This window comes from Oncorhynchus keta, chromosome 14 (genome assembly GCF_023373465.1).
Source record: "Oncorhynchus keta strain PuntledgeMale-10-30-2019 chromosome 14, Oket_V2, whole genome shotgun sequence".
In the NCBI taxonomy this organism is placed as follows: domain Eukaryota; kingdom Metazoa; phylum Chordata; class Actinopteri; order Salmoniformes; family Salmonidae; genus Oncorhynchus; species Oncorhynchus keta.
In genome coordinates, this window is record NC_068434.1 from 25704405 (window position 1) to 25724648 (window position 20244).

The 20244-nt window shown below is 44.0% G+C and overlaps 1 protein-coding gene and 1 long non-coding RNA gene across 3 annotated transcripts in view; both read left to right on the forward strand.

The window, feature by feature from the left end:
• Positions 1-20244, forward strand: part of LOC118393082 (homeobox protein cut-like 2) — a 133055-nt gene that overhangs the window by 15459 nt on the left and 97352 nt on the right. The gene's annotated exons all lie outside the window — the stretch shown is intronic.
• LOC127907248 (uncharacterized) lies at positions 15347-16046 on the forward strand. The gene is made up of 3 exons (XR_008063892.1): positions 15347-15445; positions 15495-15837; positions 15928-16046. It is a non-coding gene; the product is annotated as an uncharacterized LOC127907248 (long non-coding RNA).

Below are 20244 nucleotides of genomic sequence, written 5' to 3' on the forward strand. Positions count from 1 at the left end.
ATTTATACACAAGAAATTAAAATAAGAAATAAGAAGAACACAATAAAGTAAGAAGCTGAATACAGTGTCAGCTTCAATATCATATTTACAATATGCAGGCGTACTGGCGGGATAGAGGTAGATATGTATAGGGGTAAGGTGACGAGGCATCAGCTTATATGATAAACAGAGTAGCAGCATCGTAGATGATTGTGCGTGTGTGTAAAGTCAGTATAAATGTGTGTGCATGTTATGTGTGTAATGGAGTGTCAGGGAGTGTGTAGAGTCCTGTGAGTGTGCATATAGACAGTGCAAAAATAAAACACAATACAAGGGTTAAGTCAGATAGTCCGTGTAGCCATTCTGTTAGCTATTTAGCAGTCTTATGGCTCGGAGATGGAAGCTGTTCAGGAGCTTGTTGGTGTCCGGTACCGCTTGACGTGCGGAAGCAGAGAGAACAGTCTATGGCTTAAGTCTTTAAAGATTTTCCAGCCCTTCCCTTCAAACCACATGGTATAGAGGTCCTGGATGGCAGGGAGCTTGACCCCAGTGATGTACTGGGCCATCCGCACCACCCTCTGTAGCGCCAAGCGATCGAGGACAGTGCTGTTGTCGTACCAAGCAGTGATGCAGCCAGTCAAGATGCTCTCAATGGTGCAGCTGTAGAACTTTTGGAGGATTTGAGTGCCCATGCCAAACCTTTTCACCTTCTGATGGGGAAGATGCACTGTGTGAGTGGACCATTTTATGTCCTTAGTGATTTGGACACAGAGGAACTTGAAGGCCTATCACCATTGTGTCGTCAGCAAACTTGATGATGTTGGAGTCATGCGTAGCCACGCAGTCGTGGGTGAACATGGAGTACAGGAGGGGACTAAGTAAACACCCCTGTGGTGCCCCTGTGTTGAGGGTCAATGGCGGAGGTGATGTTGCCTACCCTCACCACCTGGGGTTGGCCCGTCAGGAAGTCCAGGATCCAGTTGCAGAGGGAGTTGTTAAGTCCAAGGGGCCTAAGCTTGGTAATGAGCTTGAAGGGGACAATGGTGTTGAACGATGAGCTGTAGTCTATGAACAGTATTCTCACCAGTGGCGGTCAGTGCCATTTAAAATGAGGGAGGACAATTTTTGTTTTTCATGAGCATGGCCTTATTTCTAATACAGCATTTTGGATGACTCTCATTCCATTCACCCAGCTCAATGTAACAGTGCTAGGTTTAGGCCACTACATGATACTCAAATGTTCCCTATACCCATCGTGATGTTGCTACCTATGAATGAAAGTTTACAACGTAGGTGCACGCAGGTTGAGAGACAAGTTTCAGGTGACAGACAGTGACACATGGACAGACATTAATGTTCAATACCGCCTGCATCTAGCTAATATAGGGTGTAGTCATTAGTCCAACAGTTGCAAATTAGAGTTTCTATTGAACAAATTCAGGTATGTTTATCCCCATTTTCTTCCGTTTGCCTCCATTTAAGAAACTTTTTCAATAGAATCGGCAGAATGAATACACCCCTGATCACACGTAAACACAGTTCACTTTCATAGCAGCCACGTTGTATTCCTTCTAGCGTCTGTGCGCTTTCTCCTCTCACCTCTTCCCTTCGCTTGTGGACTTCAATACACAACACATCAGTTGTATGTGACCAGGTGAAAAACGTTAGCAAACCAAACCGCTACACACAGCCTACATCTTTGTCACTATATTAGCTAAAGTAACGTCATAGTCAGGATAGCTAATAGAACTAACGCGTTAGTAAACCCGCTACAATCATGCAGTAAGGTTAGTGTACAGTCAGTAAACAGTTACACAGGCGGGCCCCGGTGGCAATAAATTATTAATACGAGCTAGCTAACATAGCATTATTCTATTTGAGCAGGGTGTTTCAGGAGGCTAAACTAGCTTGCTGCATTTGCTAGCTAAGTAAGTGAAAGTGAAAAAATGATAAAATCTCGATCTCTTGCTTCTCCTTCATTTTGGAAGACATCCATTTTTTCTAAACTGTTCAACTATTATCTTGCTCTCTCTTTGAGTCAACTACTCACCACATTTTATACACTGCAGTGCTAGCTAGCTGTAGCTTATGCTTTCAGTACTAGATCAAATATCTGATCCTTTGATTGGGTGGACAACATGTCAGATTATGCTGCAAGAGCTCTGATAGGCTGGAGGATGTCCTCCGGAAGTGGTCATAATTACTGTGTAAGTCTATGGAATGGGGTGAGAAACATGAGTCTCCTAGGTTTTGTATTGAAGTCAATGTACCCAGAGGAGGATCAAAGCTAGCTGTCCTCCGGCTACACCATGGTGCTACCCTAAATAGTGTTGTTGAGGCTACCGTAGACCTTCTTTGCAAAATAGTGTTTTCATCAGTTATTTGGTGACATGAATATATTTAGTATACTTTTACCTAAAAAGGATAGATTTTTAAATGTATTACCATTTTTATGAAATTCACTGAAGAGGATGGTCCTCCCCTTCCTCCTGAGGAGCCTCCACTGATTCTCACATAGGTATTCCTCTTATCTAGGTGGGTGAGGGCAGTGTGGAGTGCATTTGAGATTGTGTCATCTATGGATCTGTTGCAAATGCAAATTGAAGTGGGTCTTGGTGTCTGGGATGATGGTGTTGATGTGTGCCATAACCAGCCTTTCAAAGCACATCATGATTTCAGATGTGATTAATGGATTATTGTGAAAACAATCCACCAGGGGTTGACTCTCAGTATGATCGAACAGCTTCAGTACGTCCTGTAGTAGTGGGAGATTATTGAAAACTGAGGTTATTGTAATACTGCCTTTTGAAGTGTTCTCGCAGACTCCGAGCCTATTTCAATGAGTGCCGAAAAAGAAAAAAAAGAAAAATGTAATTGTTGTGCATGCTGTTTAATCCAATAACCATCTGATGTAACAGACTGCTATATTATCTCTCAGCATACTTAATCGGAGCGGACTTAGCCCTGTCACTTTTTATTAACCTCTGTTGCAACGGGAGAAGGGTTTCACTAATCTGCCATTGTTGGGGTTTGCAGTCTGTAGTGTAAAACAGACTTGGCAGTCAGCGCAAAAGTAAAGGATTTTTAATGATGACGGGCCCACTGCTATTTGAGCTTATTAAATTGAATAATGTAGTGCTCTTGGAATTACATAGAAGGGGGATAGTGGTGGTCTGGCAGGGTTTATTTTGGGGGTTAACTGAAATTGCGTGTTCCCTTCCCTGTATTCCTTTCTCTCCCTTTCCCACTGGAGGTTGGCAAACAATTTAATCCCCAATGGCCTCTATCTTCGAAGTGTCTGTTAGCAAAAATGTTGTGTCTGGTAGAGACAGTACCCCCAAGTATATGTTGGAGATAATTGTATTTTGTCTATCTTGGTTGTCTAAGTGTTGTATTAGGAATAAAATATGAGCTTCATCAGGAAGTATTTTACTAGGGGAATTCAGTCTCCTGTGACAAGCTGATCTCCTACAGTACAGAAAGGCATCCTCTGCAGCGTCATCACAGCACTTAACTTCTGTGTCCCCTCTGAATGCTATCCTGTAACTTAGACAGATAGCTGATCGCCGGCTTGCACACCCTCCTCCACAGCATCTAACATGGATGAGGTTTCAGCTCAAGAGATAAAGTAGCAGTTATTTCTCATGTGCTTTGCTCATTTTGTCAGTTTGACTGTTCCACTTATTCAGTGTTTTCTGACTTGCTGAGCTTGAGGGCATCTGAGTGCCATTTCGCAGCCAGATCTGAGTTGTGTTGATTGAATTAGACAAAGTCGGAAGATAATTAAGAACCGCAAGGCGCTGCAAAACTGTCTGCTCCCAAACTGGTGAAAATGAGACGTTGCCACATCAATGAGCGAGCCCGCTCTGCTGGATGTCAGCACTGGGTTATATCAGTTGACACCCTACCTCCTAGAGCTGGAGCCATTTCTCCCCTCCCTTTCATGTTTATCCAAATAGAATTAATCACAAACCCAAAAAACCCTGCTCCTGACAGTGCAAGACATTTGCAAAGCTTTGTTCCCTTCTTTTACCTAAGCATTTCATGACTTTAAGCTGCCAACAGTAGTTTAGCATAAACACCAAAGAGGTGTATGTGTGACAGTGTAATGTGCATGTTAAGTTTCGTTCCCTGCAATGCCATATAACTGCATCCGAAATATGACTAATTATAATGCACTAATGCTCCAATTTAGGTATAGGTTATTTTTTAATTTTTTAAAATTTTATTTCACCTTTATTTAACCAGGTAGGCTAGTTGAGAACAAGTTCTCATTTGCAACTGCGACCTGGCCAAGATAAAGCATAGCAGTGTGAACAGACAACACAGAGTTACACATGGAGTAAACAATTAACAAGTCAATAACACAGTAGAAAAAAAGGGGAGTCTATATACAATGTGTGCAAAAGGCATGAGGAGGTAGGCGAATAATTACAATATTGCAGATTAACACTGGAGTGATAAATGATCAGATGATCATGTACAGGTAGAGATATTGGTGTGCAAAAGAGCAGAAAAGTAAATAAATAAAAACTGTGGGGATGAGGTAGGTGAAAATGGTTGGGCTATTTACCAATAGATTATGTACAGCTGCAGCGATCGGTTAGCTGCTCAGATAGCAGATGTTTGAAGTTGGTGAGGGAGATAAGTCTCCAACTTCAGCGATTTTTGCAATTCGTTCCAGTCACAGGCAGCAGAGTACTGGAACGAAAGGCGGCCGAATGAGGTGTTGGCTTTAGGGATGATCAGTGAGATACACCTGCTGGAGCGCGTGCTACGGATGGGTGTTGCCATCGTGACCAGTGAACTGAGATAAGGCGGAGCTTTACCTAGCATGGACTTGTAGATGACCTGGAGCCAGTGGGTCTGGCGACGAATATGTAGCGAGGGCCAGCCGACTAGAGCTTACAAGTCGCAGTGGTGGGTAGTATAAGGTGCTTTAGTGACAAAACGGATGGCACTGTGATAAACTGCATCCAGTTTGCTGAGTAGAGTGTTGGAAGCGATTTTGTAGATGACATCGCCGAAGTCGAGGATCGGTAGGATAGTCAGTTTTACTAGGGTAAGCTTGGCAGCGTGAGTGAAGGAGGCTTTGTTGTGGAATAGAAAGCCGACTCTTGATTTGATTTTCGATTGGAGAATGTTTGATATGGGTCTGGAAGGAGAGTTTGCAGTCTAGCCAGACACCTAGGTACTTATAGGTGTCCACATATTCAAGGTCAGAACCATCCAGTGTGGTGATGCTAGTCGGGCATGCGGATGCAGGCAGCGATCGGTTGAAAAGCATGCATTTGGTTTTACTAGCGTTTAAGAGCAGTTGGAGGCCACGGAAGGAGTGTTGTATGGCATTGAAGCTCGTTTGGAGGTTAGATAGCACAGTGTCCAATGACGGGCCGAAAGTATATAGAATGGTGTCGTCTGCGTAGAGGTGGATCAGGGAATCGCCCGCAGCAAGACCAACATCATTGATATATACAGAGAAAGGAGTCGGCCCGAGAATTGAACCCTGTGGCACCCCCATAGACTGCCAGAGGACCGGACAGCATGCCCTCCGATTTGACACACTGAACTCTGTCTGCAAAGTAATTGGTGAACCAGGCAAGGCAGTCATCCGAAAAACCGAGGCTACTGAGTCTGCCGATAAGAATCTGGTGATTGACAGAGTCGAAAGCCTTGGCAAGGTCGATGAAGACGGCTGCACATTACTGTCTTTTATCGATGGCGGTTATGATGTCGTTTAGTACCTTGAGTGTGGCTGAGGTGCACCCGTGACCGGCTCGGAAACCAGATTGCATAGCGGAGAAGGTACGGTGGGATTCGAGATGTTCAGTGACCTGTTTTGTTGACTTGGCTTTCGAAGACCTTAGATAGGCAGGGCAGAATGGATATAGGTCTGTAACAGTTTGGGTCCAGGGTGTCTCCCCCTTTGAAGAGGGGGATGACTGCAGCAGCTTTCCAATCCTTGGGGATCTCAGACGATATGAGAGGTTGAACAGGCTGGTAATAGGGGTTGCGACAATGGCGGCGGATAGTTTCAGAAATAGAGGGTCCAGATTGTTAAGCCCAGCTGATTTGTAGGGGTCCAGGTTTTGCAGCTCTTTCAGAACATCTGTTATCTGGATTTGGGTAAAAGAGAACCTGGAGAGGCTTGGGCGAGGAGCTGCAGGGGGGCCGGAGCTGTTGGCCGAGGTAGGAGTAGCCAGGCGGAAGGCATGGCCAGCCGTTGAGAAATGCTTGTTGAAGTTTTCGATAATCATGGATTTGTCGGTGGTGGACCGTGTTCCCTAGCCTCAGTGCAGTGGGCAGCTGGGAGGAGGTGCTCTTGTTCTCCATGGACTTCACAGTGTCCCAGAACCTTTTGGAGAAAAAAGAAACCTGCTCCTCTTATTCTCTGTCCCCAACGCTCTAGGCGACCAGTTTTGATAGCCTTTAGCCGCACCCTCATACTACTCCTTCTCTGTTCCGCGGGTGATGTGGAGGTAAACCCAGGCCCTGCATATCCCCAGGCACCCTCATTTGTTGACTTCTGTGATCGAAAAAGCCTTGGTTTCATGCATGTCAACATCAGAAGCCTCCTCCCTAAGTTTGTTTTACTCACTGCTTTAGCACACTCTGCTAACCCTGATGTCCTTGCCGTGTCTGAATCCTGGCTCAGGAAGGCCACCAAAAATTCAGAGATTTCCATACCCAACTATAACATCTTCCGTCAAGATAGAACTGCCAAAGGGGGAGGAGTTGCAGTCTACTGCAGAGATAGCCTGCAAAGTAATGTCATACTTTCCAGGTCCATACCCAAACAGTTCGAACTACTAATTCTGAAAATGACTCTCTCCAGAAATAAGTCTCTCACTGTTGCCGCCTGCTACCGACCCCCCTCAGCTCCCAGCTGTGCCTCGGACACCATTTGTGAATTGATTGCCCCCCATCTAGCTTCAGAGTTTGTTCTGTTAGGTGACCTAAACTGGGATATGCTTAACACCCCGGCAGTCCTACAATCTAAGCTAGATGCCCTCAATCTCACACAAATCATCAAGGAACCCACCAGGTACAACCCTAATTCTGTACGCAAGGGCACCCTCATAGACGTCATCCGACCAACTGGCCCTCCAAATACACCTCCGCTGTCTTCAACCAGGATCTCAGCGACCACTGCCTCATTGACTGCGGCACCGTAGCGGATACAGGCAAACGACCACCCCTCATCACTGTCAAACGCTCCCTAAAACACTTCTGTGAGCAGGCCTTTCTGTGAGCAGGCCTTTCGACCTGGCCCGGGTATCCTGGAAGGACATTGACCTCAGCCCAATTTTTCAGTTTTTGATTTGTTAAAAAAGTTTGAAATATCCAATAAATGTCGTTCCACTTCATGATTGTGTCCCACTTGTTGTTGATTCTTCACAAAAAAATACAGTTTTATATCTTTATGTTTGAAGCCTGAAATGTGGCAAAAGGTCGCAAAGTTCAAGGGGGCCGAATACTTTCGCAAGGCACTGTACAATGTTTATAAGACTCCAAAACTTCACAAACTCACAGTAAACTCGGACTTGAAGATAAATCATCGGAACATCCTGATTCTCTGAACCAGATCCGTTATATTACAACCATAATCCATTCTTCACAGAGCAGTCCCATGTAATTCAGTCCCTTCCCAATGCCCCTGAGTTTCCTGTATCAATAAGCCAAAAGGTGAAGCATAATGAACAGCTGCTACTTGACTGAAAAACAAATACTTTCTGGTGTTTAATGTAGAACACAGGAGCTGCTCAATTATATGTTTGAGTCATTAATGTACAGGAAAGGGAGTAGGGCAGTTTTCTGAGGCTTTATGTCTGACGATAGTCTATTGGCAGCTCTTCTACACTCTCACTCACCTTCTGTCTATTTCATGCACTTGGTTTATGGATGTTGGCTGGGACGGCCGCTCCCTCTCCTATGTTCGTTTTTGGGGTGGGGAGCTGTGAGTAATGGCTATTGAAGATTTGCTGCTTATATATTTTTTCAATGGAACTGTAGCTTACAGTATCACAAGGGGTGAGAAAGGGTGCAGTGTTTTTGTTTGTGAAAAGGGATTTGCCTGCGCAGATCCCTTTGGTGGGCTAGGAGGGAGGCGGGAATGGAGTGGAACACGGGTGCAAATGGCTAATTTTCAAAGCCACTCACTGGCGCCCATCTCTCACCATGAAGTGGCAAGCGTGGTGAGTGGCTTGTACGTTGTCATGGATACTAAAGCATGGGACCCCAGAGATGGGGAGCAGGGGGACGAATGCCGCCCTGCGTATAGGATTCCTGTCAGGTCTGCCCTAATAGATGGAATTGATAGACCATTTGTCATACTCTAATTGTTCCAGCAAACAGGAAATACCCACTAGTAAAAACAGTGCTATGTCGCTGTGCTTTTAAAGCGGGGAAATGGGAAGGGGATGCGTTGATATACTGTCTAGCACTCTCACTTAAAGAGACAATGCCTCTGTTCCGTTGTTCTGGCCAGCTGGACTGATTAGACCAGGAAGAGTGGTGGTGGTGAGATGAAAGCAGGCAGAAGAAAATAAAGAAAGCTAATCATAAAGCAAACGGCAGTCACTTCTCTGTATCGATGTGGCTAGATGGGGGTGAAACCAGCTGAGAAGTGTTGACAGCCTGGGGAACAACAGTGGTGGGGTTGGGAGTGATTCGTTCTCTCTCCCCTCTTTATTCTACCAGTGAAATGCTGTGGGATAATGCTTGTCCAAGATAATAAATAAAGCAGGGCAGAAGCATAGATTAATGGCTGGGAATAGCACTTCTCTCTTTGACACCCGGAGACGGCCAGACTCCTGAGTTGAGTACAAATTGCACTGTGTACAAAGGTATTACTTGTTCGTACCTGTATTGGCATGGCTCCTGTGTTTCTGGTAATGCTGTTGAGATTAATCTAGTAGTATATCCCTGATGGGTGGCTTTCCTCCGAGGCTTCCCTGGTAAGCAGGAGGATCTCTGGATCAGATATGCAGACCGCAGACCTCTGGGATCACCCAGGTATTTAAGGGTTCAAGTTGAATTAGCATGTTGAACCCCCTCCCCATCTTACATCCATAGGTCCTAATTCTGTGAAACCTGGACAGATCCTCCTGGAGTTAAAGATTCAATTTGATGGCATAGTGCCATAACTCCAGACGGAGAGAATAGTTTAGGACCTGACGACAATACGTTGCTTTAATCATTCATGGAGCCCTGTCAGGAGCATAATAATTATGAATTTGGAACATATTGTTAGCCATTCCAAAAATCCCAATTTGGTACTTTTTAATAAAATTCAAGGTGATTTTCCCTGAAAGTCTGTGTGTTAAGTTTTCCCCCTGACCTTGTACCCCAATTATTGTCATAGTTATGCAGTAAGTGCTAACGTTACGAGGTGATGAGTCTGTCAGTGGGGCCAGGAGGCCTGGATCCCAGGGACCTGTGGTGAGATGAGTGTTCGTAGGGTCACAGTGTGACAGCCCAGCACTTTAGCGTGACCTGGCTGCTCACCTCCAACCTGATGGACAGATTAAAGGACCATTAAGTATAATTACAACTTCAGTTGGAGAAGTGAACTCACGGTGTCAGAAATGGTTACAAATTGATGCCCTACCCCATCTGCCTTTTAAATTCTGCCGTTCATTAGATTCATCTACTTTTACGATCAACAAGTTTGGACTTTTGACAGGGAAAAGAAGGTGTGGTGGTGTGGGAATGGAGACTTCACAGTGCTGGTGACTCAAAGTGTAAGCGGTACGAAATATTTTATTTAGCTGTTTCTTCAGGTATTTTGAAATACATTATTCTCTGTTTTCCCACTGAATCCAATTGTGTCATGGCCAGTCAAATTGTATTTGATGGCTGCAGAGGAGACAGTGACAGGTAGTTCCAATGTGATCCTATGTGCTGCTGTGTGTGTGGCCTGACTTGCTGTCTGTCCATCTGTTGGTCTGATTATGTCAAATGTGGTGATGTTGGCGCAACATTGGCTGGGTGTTGCCGTGGTTTGCCAGCTCCTTCGGGCAGGTTGCCAGCTTTGTATGTGGATGGTAATGTACTCATCTCTGCATCCATAAGAAAACCCACACTTCCGTCCAAGAGAAATTGGTCGATGTCATCATCTCAGGTGGAGGCCCAGGCGGCAGACAAAGTTTTCCCAGTTTTACATCAACAGTAATGTTTATTTTTTAAAAAATCTTTACGGTAACCTTCCCCTCTCCTTCTCATTTGGGGCGATTATTACACCCATAGTGAGAACAAACAGTTTCTCTACTTAATGATTCTCATCACTTTCATCTGATATTCAGTTACCACGGGCAATTTAGTAGTTGAATAATTTTGTGAAAAATTCATTTATTATCGCTGTACATTATGAATCTGGAGAGACGGAGAGTGGATGGTGGAGGACTTTAAATGGTGTCTGTGGAGCGAGGGATCCAGGGGAAGGGAATGTGTTTTAATGTTCTCAGCCATATGCATTGTTTTCAGGGCTCATCGGTTTTACATCGATTCCCACTGAAGTGTTTAATTGCATCATGAATATGATCTAATTCTGTCCTTTTCTTCGAAACTGGAGCACTCTCCGCCAATGATGTACGGCCTTGACAGCGCCACATCAGGATGTATCTTATATGGAATGTAAATTATAGTGTTAAATTAGCCCAGAAAGATAACTAGCTGGCACGGGGAATGGACTCAAAAGTTTAATTTAGTGTCAAAAGGCTGTGAAGGGATAAATCACCTCTTTCTCTCCCATCACAGGTTGGAATGACTTCCCTTCCCTTTACTATATGTATTGTATTTCAGTGCTGCTGCAGGAGGTCTTGTGAAGTTCAAACGTTATGTTTTTTTTGCATGGCATCAACTGACTGGTGCCTGTTGGTCGTGGTCAGAACACCTGCTACGTGGTCTCAGACCTCTTATTCCACAGATCACTCCCTCTGTTCCCTGGGGGTCTGCATTGCCATATACATGTCATGCAAATTTACACCAGTAATCCTGCGGTACTGCAGGGTGTGGTCGAAAATGGACCCGCCCTGGCTACTTGCATTTCCCCTTTTCATTCCTCCTCTTTCTATTCCTTCTCCACTCCTTCCCTCAATGTCCTATTCTGAGTAAGAGTGATTCCTCATGAAACCAGGACAAAAACTAAACAAAACATTGAATAATAATTTATATATAGTTACAAAGTCTTAAAGGGGTTATTAATATGGTAAGTGCTACAAAGCAAACATTGATGCCATATGAAGCTTTACCGCTTGCTCTGTAATATGAGGACTATTTTAATTTCAATTCAAAAATATTTACATACAATTATGAATATTTAAAAATAGAAACATGAATATTTAAAAAATATATATATATATCCCACTCTGGAACGTTGGTATGTCCGTAGAGTATGTTATGTTCAACAATATATAGAAACATTTGCAAAATCAATAATGGTGTTTTTTTTCAAGATTCATGTTTGTCTTTCAGTAATCATAAATGTATGTGAATGAAAACTGTGGATGTAAAATACTTCTCATATTACAGAGCCAGCTGTAAAGCTTCATATGGCAGCAATGTTTGCTTTGTAGCAGCTACAAATGAGATGACATGGAGTCTTAAAGGACCCCTGGGTTATGCCAAAATGTCATAACTATGCCAACTTTGAATTTTTTTTTTCTTAATTATGCTTTCAGATAAAAATGTCAAGGGCAGGGCTTTGAAACAGATTCTTTTAAATGGGTATTCATGGAGCATTGTGGGTATTCAAGGGTGTTGGATTGGCCTTGTTCATGTGAAGGAACTCTCACAGTTTCCTGTTTTCAGGAGTCAAGTGTTTGTCTGAGTTCCCTGCCTCTACACTGACTTACCCTGAATGACCCAAATGGACCAGTGTTCTTGCAATTTTCATTTTCAGCCATTTTCATTGATAACAACTAACTGAAACATTCAGCCCAATAGGTAAGTTTAATGTGATAACTTCTGTTTCTGGTGTTCCCAGAGAAAAGTGGAGCAGTCTCATGGAACCTGGTCTGGGTATTCACAACCTCAACCTGTCTCCGTCCCACTGGACTGGACGAGTGTTGGGAACAGGACAGAGACCGCGCAATTCCTAGCAACATAAGTATTACCATGGAACAAGATTGGCATTAGAGACAGTATTAGTGTGACATGTCATCAAAGTGGCCCTCTCATCTAAGTGTGATGCTTTAGTAATGGTGGTTGACATGCAGACATTATATATTTTTTCTTGCCCTCACTACCTACTATTGGAAATAGGCATGTCCACAGGCGTTCCTCACCACCTACTATTGGGAATAGACATTCCTTACCACCTACTATTAGGAATAGACATTCCTTACCACCTACTATTGGGAATAGACATTCCTCACCACCTACTATTGGGAATAGACATTCCTTACCAACTACTATTGGGAATAGACATTTCCTCACCAACTGCTATTGGGAATAGACATTTCCTCACCAACTGCTATTGGGAATAGACATTCCTCACCACCTACTATTGGGAATAGACATTTCCTCACCAACTGCTATTGGGAATAGACATTCCTCACCAACTGCTATTGGGAATAGACATTCCTCACCAACTGCTATTGGGAATAGACATTCCTCACCAACTGCTATTGGGAATAGACATTCCTCACCAACTGCTATTGGGAATAGACATTCCTCACCAACTGCTATTGGGAATAGACATTCCTCACCAACTACTATTGGGAATAGACATTCCTCACCAACTACTATTGGGAATAGACATTCCTCACCAACTACTATTGGGAATAGACATTCCCTCACCACCTACTATTGGGAATAGACATTTCCTCACCACCTACTATTGGGAATAGACATTTCCTCACCACCTACTATTGGGAATAGACATTTCCTCACCAACTGCTATTGGGAATAGACATTTCCTCACCAACTGCTATTGGGAATAGACATTCCTCACCAACTGCTATTGGGAATAGACATTCCTCACCAACTGCTATTGGGAATAGACATTCCTCACCAACTGCTATTGGGAATAGACATTCCTCACCAACTGCTATTGGGAATAGACATTCCTCACCAACGGCTATTGGAAATAGACATTTCCTCACCACCTACTATTGGGAATGGACATTTCCTCACCACCTACTATTGGGAATGGACATTTCCTCACCACCTACTATTGGGAATAGACATTTCCTCACCACCTACTATTGGGAATGGACATTTCCTCACCACCTACTATTGGGAATAGACATTCTTCAACCAGTATTGCTGATTTTGACACTTTACCAGAGAAAAGGACCTTTACATGATCAAGAGGGGCTGTTGTTTTCCTTCTTGTCTTCCTCCGGGGGGGTTGTTGGGTTTGGGGGAGGGATTGGTATGTTAAATGAGCTATGGGAGGTCTGCTGAGGTGTTTGTTTTTTAGGTTCAGTCAGACGAGAATTGCTGTGTTGGGAATTTGAGGCAGCTGTGTGAAGTCATTTTCCAGGAGCGCAAGCGGGAGAGAGGTGCGGATTAGACAGCGCTTCTGAGCCGGAACAAGTCTGTCTGGGAAGGGATGAAGGCTACAAACAATAGATCTAATTCCCCGCTCACACTGCTAGACAGCAGAGGCACTCACACACCCAGTGTGAATTAGGCCTATTTGCTCCTCTCACAGTCTGAAGTGAGCGTGCCATAGCACAGGATCTGCCCGACAGAGAGAAGCTGACACGTTCTTTACATCCAAGCCTTTCTCCTGATCTTCCAATATTTCTGTTTCCAACCGACCTCCAAAAACTGTCTCCACTTTTAGCATTTTTGTTTCATGTGCTGCAGGTCTTCATTATTGGTGACATAAACATGAACACAGCAGAAAACAGGCTCCAGCATTGTGTTGGAGGGGGAGGAAGGGCATTCCACTGGCGGTGCAGAGAATGTGTGCACCTGTGGCCCCATTTGATTGCGTGTTTGAAACTCCAATGCTGAGAAGTTCATGCCTTTTTAATGTCAGTAATGCTTTGCCTCAGGTCATGCCATAGCCCCGAGGTTAGGGAGGGATCACCAGAGTTGAATCACAACAGCCCTCCTCCCCCAGTCGAACCAAACAGACCCAGTACCACCTTCTCTCTCTAACACACACACACACACACACACACACACACACACACACACACACACACACACACACACACACACACACACACACACACACACACACACACACACACACACACACACACACACACACACACACACACACACACACACCCCTGACCCCCAGAGCCATGTGGGAGGGTAGAGATCAATGTCACTGACCCAAATGGATTTTGTCTCTCTTCCTTCTGATTGGGGACAGTAATGGGTCAACCTCTCTTTGGTTGTGTCGACAACTGTTAACGCAGCAGGTAAATAAGCATTTCTATTAGACTGTCGTGACCTGTACATGTAACATGCATGTTTGTTTGGTTTGGAGCCTACTACTGTGAATGTTTCCTCAGATAGCCCTCAAACAGTTTCCATGTCAGGATTCTATCTTGCTTTTCAATACCTCATTTAGTATTCAAACAGGAGCTAAATGGCAGCCTGACTGTTTAGAGAAGTGTAGTTGTTATGTGGCGAGTGAATGAGGGAGATGTTGGTATACAGACCTGCTCTCTCCTCTGTGCTTCTCTCTCCCATCTCGGCCATCTCCACCCTGTGAGCCCAGTAATGAGCTGTGGTGGACATGCCTTGTGTTCCCAGGCTAAATTCAATCTCTGGCCTCTGAATGGAGGGAATGGCTCTTTGTGTGTCTTTGAGAGGCAGTGAAATGAAATGGTGTGCACTGAGTGAAGCTGATTTAGAGTCCTGAGAAGAACATGTGGATGCCTGGCAGGCAAGGTTGTGTGTGTGTGTGCGTGTGCGCATTTATGCACGTCTGAGTGAATGCATGTACGTGCGTGTCAAGGAATGGGCTGCCTTGTTGGATGTCTATTGAATTCTGTTTTTTATTTAACTCTGCATTACCAAATGGTCTGCCAAAAATACTGTCTGAATGAACATCTCTAGCCCGCTGGTTCATCATTGAGAAACTCATTGTGCTCTCATTGTGACCCATTACGGTGACTGGTGAAGGACCTAGCAATAGGCTAAGTGATTTTATGAGCCAATGTCATTGGCACAAGTCTTATTCTTTTTTCCAGGAATGCATTTTCCCTTTAGATGGCAACAAACTACATTTGCACTTAAAACATATTATTTAATCTTCTGTTATTTTACATACAAATTGCATCCTGGGCGATGCATTCATCATTGCTCATATCCACCCTAAATGAAAAATGGATCTGAAATGAATAATGGATCTCTCGCAAAAGTATAATTTTCTGTTACTTGAATATAGTCATGTTTCTTCCCCTGCATTCTTTTCCAAATGTTCTTCCTAGTTGCCTGGGAGAGGTTGTGATGTGTGAGGGGATGATATGTTCTTCCTAGTTGCCTGGGAGAGGTTGTGATGTGTGAGGGGATGATATGTTCTTCCTTGTTGCCCGGGAGAGGTTGTGATGTGTGAGGGGATGATATGTTCTTCCTAGTTGCCTGGGAGAGGTTGTGATGTGTGAGGGGATGATATGTTCTTCCTAGTTGCCTGGGAGAGGTTGTGATGTGTGAGGGGATGATATGTTCTTCCTAGTTGCCTGGGAGAGGTTGTGATGTGTGAGGGGATGATATGTTCTTCCTAGTTGCCTGGGAGAGGTTGTGATGTGTGAGGGGATGATATGTTCTTCCTAGTTGCCTGGGAGAGGTTGTGATGTGTGAGGGGATGATATGTTCTTCCTAGTTGCCTGGGAGAGGTTGTGATGTGTGAGGGGATGATATGTTCTTCCTAGTTGCCTGGGAGAGGTTGTGATGTGTGAGGGGATGATATGCCTGGGGAGAGTTGTGATGTGTGAGGGGATGATATGTTCTTCCTGGGAGTTGCCTGGGGGAGAGGTTGTGATGTGTGAGGGGATGATATGTTCTTCCTAGTTGCCTGGGAGAGGTTGTGATGTGTGAGGGGATGATATGTTCTTCCTAGTTGCCTGGGAGAGGTTGTGATGTGTGAGGGGATGATATGTTCTTCTTATTTAAGCTTCACTCTTAAATAAGTCTGTAGGGAAGTTTGACATCTATCTCTGGCACGATGACCCTGGTTGTAGTCGTTCATTCATGGTGTTTTGCGATGTTTCTGTTTTATATGATAGGCTTATGGATCGGTACTGGAGGCATACATAATAGGGGTTGTGGTTGGGTATTCACAGGTGGCTTATAGATGGTAGAGCTGGGATGGGCGGTTGTCCTTTGGGAGGTTATGGGTGGGCAGTGTAGTGTGAACCTGGCAGAGTTGGGGTTGAATACCCTGGTTCTGTGTCTTTATCTGTAATTACATGGTGGAGATTGGGCAGAACTCTAAAGCCCTGTAGATATCTCTGCAGGGACACCGTGCTCCAGGCTGCAGGCAGACAGACAGCAGGGTCTGGGAGTGTGAAGCAGAACCAGCCCTCATCATGCTGTAATCCCACCACAGACGTTTTCCCCTGGGACCAGGGCTGGTGTTCCTTCCTGTCCTCTACGGTTCTGGTTCTGTGGCCTGGCTGCCTGGTGTTCTCTGCCGAGAAGCCTGCTGGGGCGCCGGGAGAGGCAGCCCACTCTGTTGTGCTCTAGTTGTTCTTGTCTGTTTGTCATCCCTAAAGTTCCCAGCGTATCCTAGGAGACGTCCTGACACTCAGTTGCAGATGGTAGCCGGTGGACCATGGCAGTTTGTCACAATGTGTATTGGAATTCACAGTAGGAATTAAATATGGAACAAATATGTCATTATACTTATGTGTTTTCAACTTCACTCATCATTTCCCTTGAACAACTCCCTCCTACTTGTATCTCAACCTTGCCAGGATTATAGGATGAAATACCTGATTTGTCTGAGACATTGTGAAGGTCAATTTATTTTACTCCGGTGGCATCCAGCTAATGGTAATATATACTGTGATGCTGCTGGTTAATTTACTTGTTGCATCTGACTGGTCCACTTCACAGTAATAACAATAATTGCATTATGAAAAAGAGGACACTTTGTCCTGGATTTAATATCTTCATACTCTGCTGTGATGATGATGTTTGGCTTCACCATAAAGAACAGAGAACAAACTTCAGCACAAATGAAGAGGGCAGAATTATTCCCACTCAGTTAAGTGTCTTCTGAAGTTTAATCTGCAAAAACCAATAAGAGGATGCAAAGTGGAGCCTGTGAGTCAACAGTCCCAGTGTTTGATGGGTAAACGGACAGTCAAATGGATGATCTGAAGAGACGTTCATTTTTCTTTAGGCAAATTGGGCTGCTAGGCGACTAATTGATTGATTGCGTGACTTGCTGATACAATCAAAGATCCGGCCTGATTTATGACGATAAATCGATTGATTAATTAGATTTCCTGTGATGGAGGGGGAACCCTGCGATGGCGGTGAAGAGTGGGGGAAAGACGTCACCAAGTCATACATCCATCGTGGAGCCGACAGCCATGAGGGTTCAGTGTGGTAATGAGAGGAGCCTAGATCTCACTGCTGACATTACCAACGCGCCAGCTACCTCTGACCCACTCCCGAGATGAACCTGCACATGTTCACATAAACACTGCTGATATTAAAAAGATGGGGAGGGAGAGACGTGACTTTTTCAGTTTATCGGGTGCATACATCATTAGGGGAATAACTAAAAAAATCTATTGCACATTCCAGAGTAAATAAAACCATATCTTGTACAGGGTAATACGAGTACCTCTTGTTGACTCTCTACATACTACATTTAGCTGGGTGTTTAAATGCTGATTTAAAGCAAGATGGAGCCCATTCTCACCTGTAAATACTTTATGGCCCTTTTGAGAGACATGGCAGGGAACTGGCTGTGTGGTACCCACTCCACACCCCCCTGCACACATGTACAGTTCATGCACACACATGCATACATGCAGACGTACACACATACACCCCTCCGAGGAGAGCAGCTACAATAAACTGTGTGCTGTGGACATCAGGGATGCTTTTTATTGGCTGTGGTTCAGAAAAGGCTGTTCTGGTGATGTGCAGCATCTTACAAAATCACTCTCTGCCTTCCTCCTGAGATCAGTACTGTACAGTATACTAATGATTAAGTTGCATTGGGCAGCTCTTTGTCCAGATGTTATTTGCCTTGATAATACAATAAAAAAAATACAGGCAGTTCATTTTATTTAGGCATACATTATGAAAGTTACTGTGTTCACCAAAGCAATCTACTTTGCTATTGCAAACCTATAAATGGTTTTCCTATTGCAAATCTCACATAAGATTCCCATTCATGGGATGTTAACGTATCTGTTGGGTCTTGCAGCTTTTGTGACAACAACACTCTTAAGTTTTACACTGCTTGTTTTCAGCCCAGGTTGTATTTTCACTCTCACAGTTCTATTTAAATACATTTATTTTTGGTTCAAATACTGGAAAATTATAAGAGAGCGATAGTGGCAGAGAATAAAGGAGCCCCTCTCTCTCAGACAGGTGGCCCTGGTTCATGATGCCGGGCCCCAGGGGCCCCTGGAACACAGAGAGAGAGAGGAGACGACGAGTATCTCAGCGCACAGGTGGTGTGAAACGCAGCCCTCTCTCCTCACCTGAAATATTTAGATTCTTCTGGCGGCGGCGCTTTGATCTTCCTGCAATCGACAAGGGAAAATAGGGGGGAGAAAACAACAAAAAAACAAGAGGAAGATCAGCACACCTGAGAATGAACAGATTGTTTATTCTCTCTTAAGAATATGCCAATCGCAGGTTGTGTGTTTCGCTGCTTCACTATAGTCATTTGTGGTGAAAAGTGGGCCAATGTGGTGATGACTTTATTTGTAGAGCTTTACCGAGTGTTGTCTTATTCTCATGCTGAAATTAATGGTTGGTTTAGGAGAGAGAATCGTCCATCACAGTCCATTCATTCAGTAATTGTAGAGCATCACTCTTAAAATATATATACACTAAGGTTCAAAAGTTTGGAGTCACTTAGAAATATCCTTGTTTTTGATAGAAAAGCAAATTTTTTGTCCATTAAAATAACATCACATTGATCAGAAATACAGTGTAGACATTGTTAATGTTGTAAATTACTATTGCAGCTGGAAACGGCAGATTCTTTGCTGGAATATCTACATAGGTGTACAGAGACCCATCATCAGCAACCATTACTCCTGTGTTATAATTTCACGTTGTGTTAGCTAATCCAATTTTAATATTTTAAAAGGCTAATTGATCATTAGAAAACCTTTTTGCAATTATGTTAGCACAGTTGAAAACTACTGTTCTGATTAAAGAAGCAATAAAACTGGCCTTCTTTAGCCCAGTTGAGTATCTGGAACATCAGCATTTGCGGGTTCGATTACAGGCTCAAAATGTCGAGAAACAAAGACCTTTCTTCTGAAACTCATCAGTCTATTCTTGTTCTGAGAAATTAAAGCTATTCCATGCGAGACATTTCCAAGAAACTGGAGTTCTCGTACAACGCTGTGTACTACTCCCTTCACTGATCAGTGCAAACGGTCTCTAACCAGAATAGAAAGAGGAGTGGGAAGCCCCGGTGCACAACTGAGCAAGATAACAAGTACATTAGAGTATCTAGTTTGAGAAACACCTCACAAGTCCTCAACTGGTAACTTCATTAAATAGTACACGCAAAACACCAGTCTCAATGTCAACAGTGAAGAGGCGCCTCTGGGATGCTGGCCTTCTAGGCAGAGTTGCAAAGAAAAAGCCATATCTCAGACTGGCCAATAAAAATAAAAGATGGGCAAAATAACCATTTGTAGACCTCCACAAGTCTGGTTCATCCTTGGGAGCAATTTCCAAATGCCTGAAGGTACCACGTTCATCTGTACAAACAATTGTACGCAAGTATAAAAACCATGGGACCACGCAGCCGTCATACCGCTCTGGAAGGAGATGCATTCTGTCTCCTAGAGATGAACATACTTTGGTGCAAAAAGTGCAAATCATTCCCAGAACAACAGCAAAGGCCCTTGTGAAGATGCTGGAGGAAACAGGTACAAAAGTATCTATATCCACAGTAAAACGAGTCCTATATCGACATAACCTGAAAGGCAGCTCATCAAGGAAGAAGCCACTGCTCCAAAACCGACAAAAAAAGCCAGTCTACAGTTTGCAACTGTACATGGGGACAAAGATCATACTTTTTGGAGAAATGTCCTCTGGTCTGATGAAACAAAAATAGAACTGTTTGGCCATAATGACCAT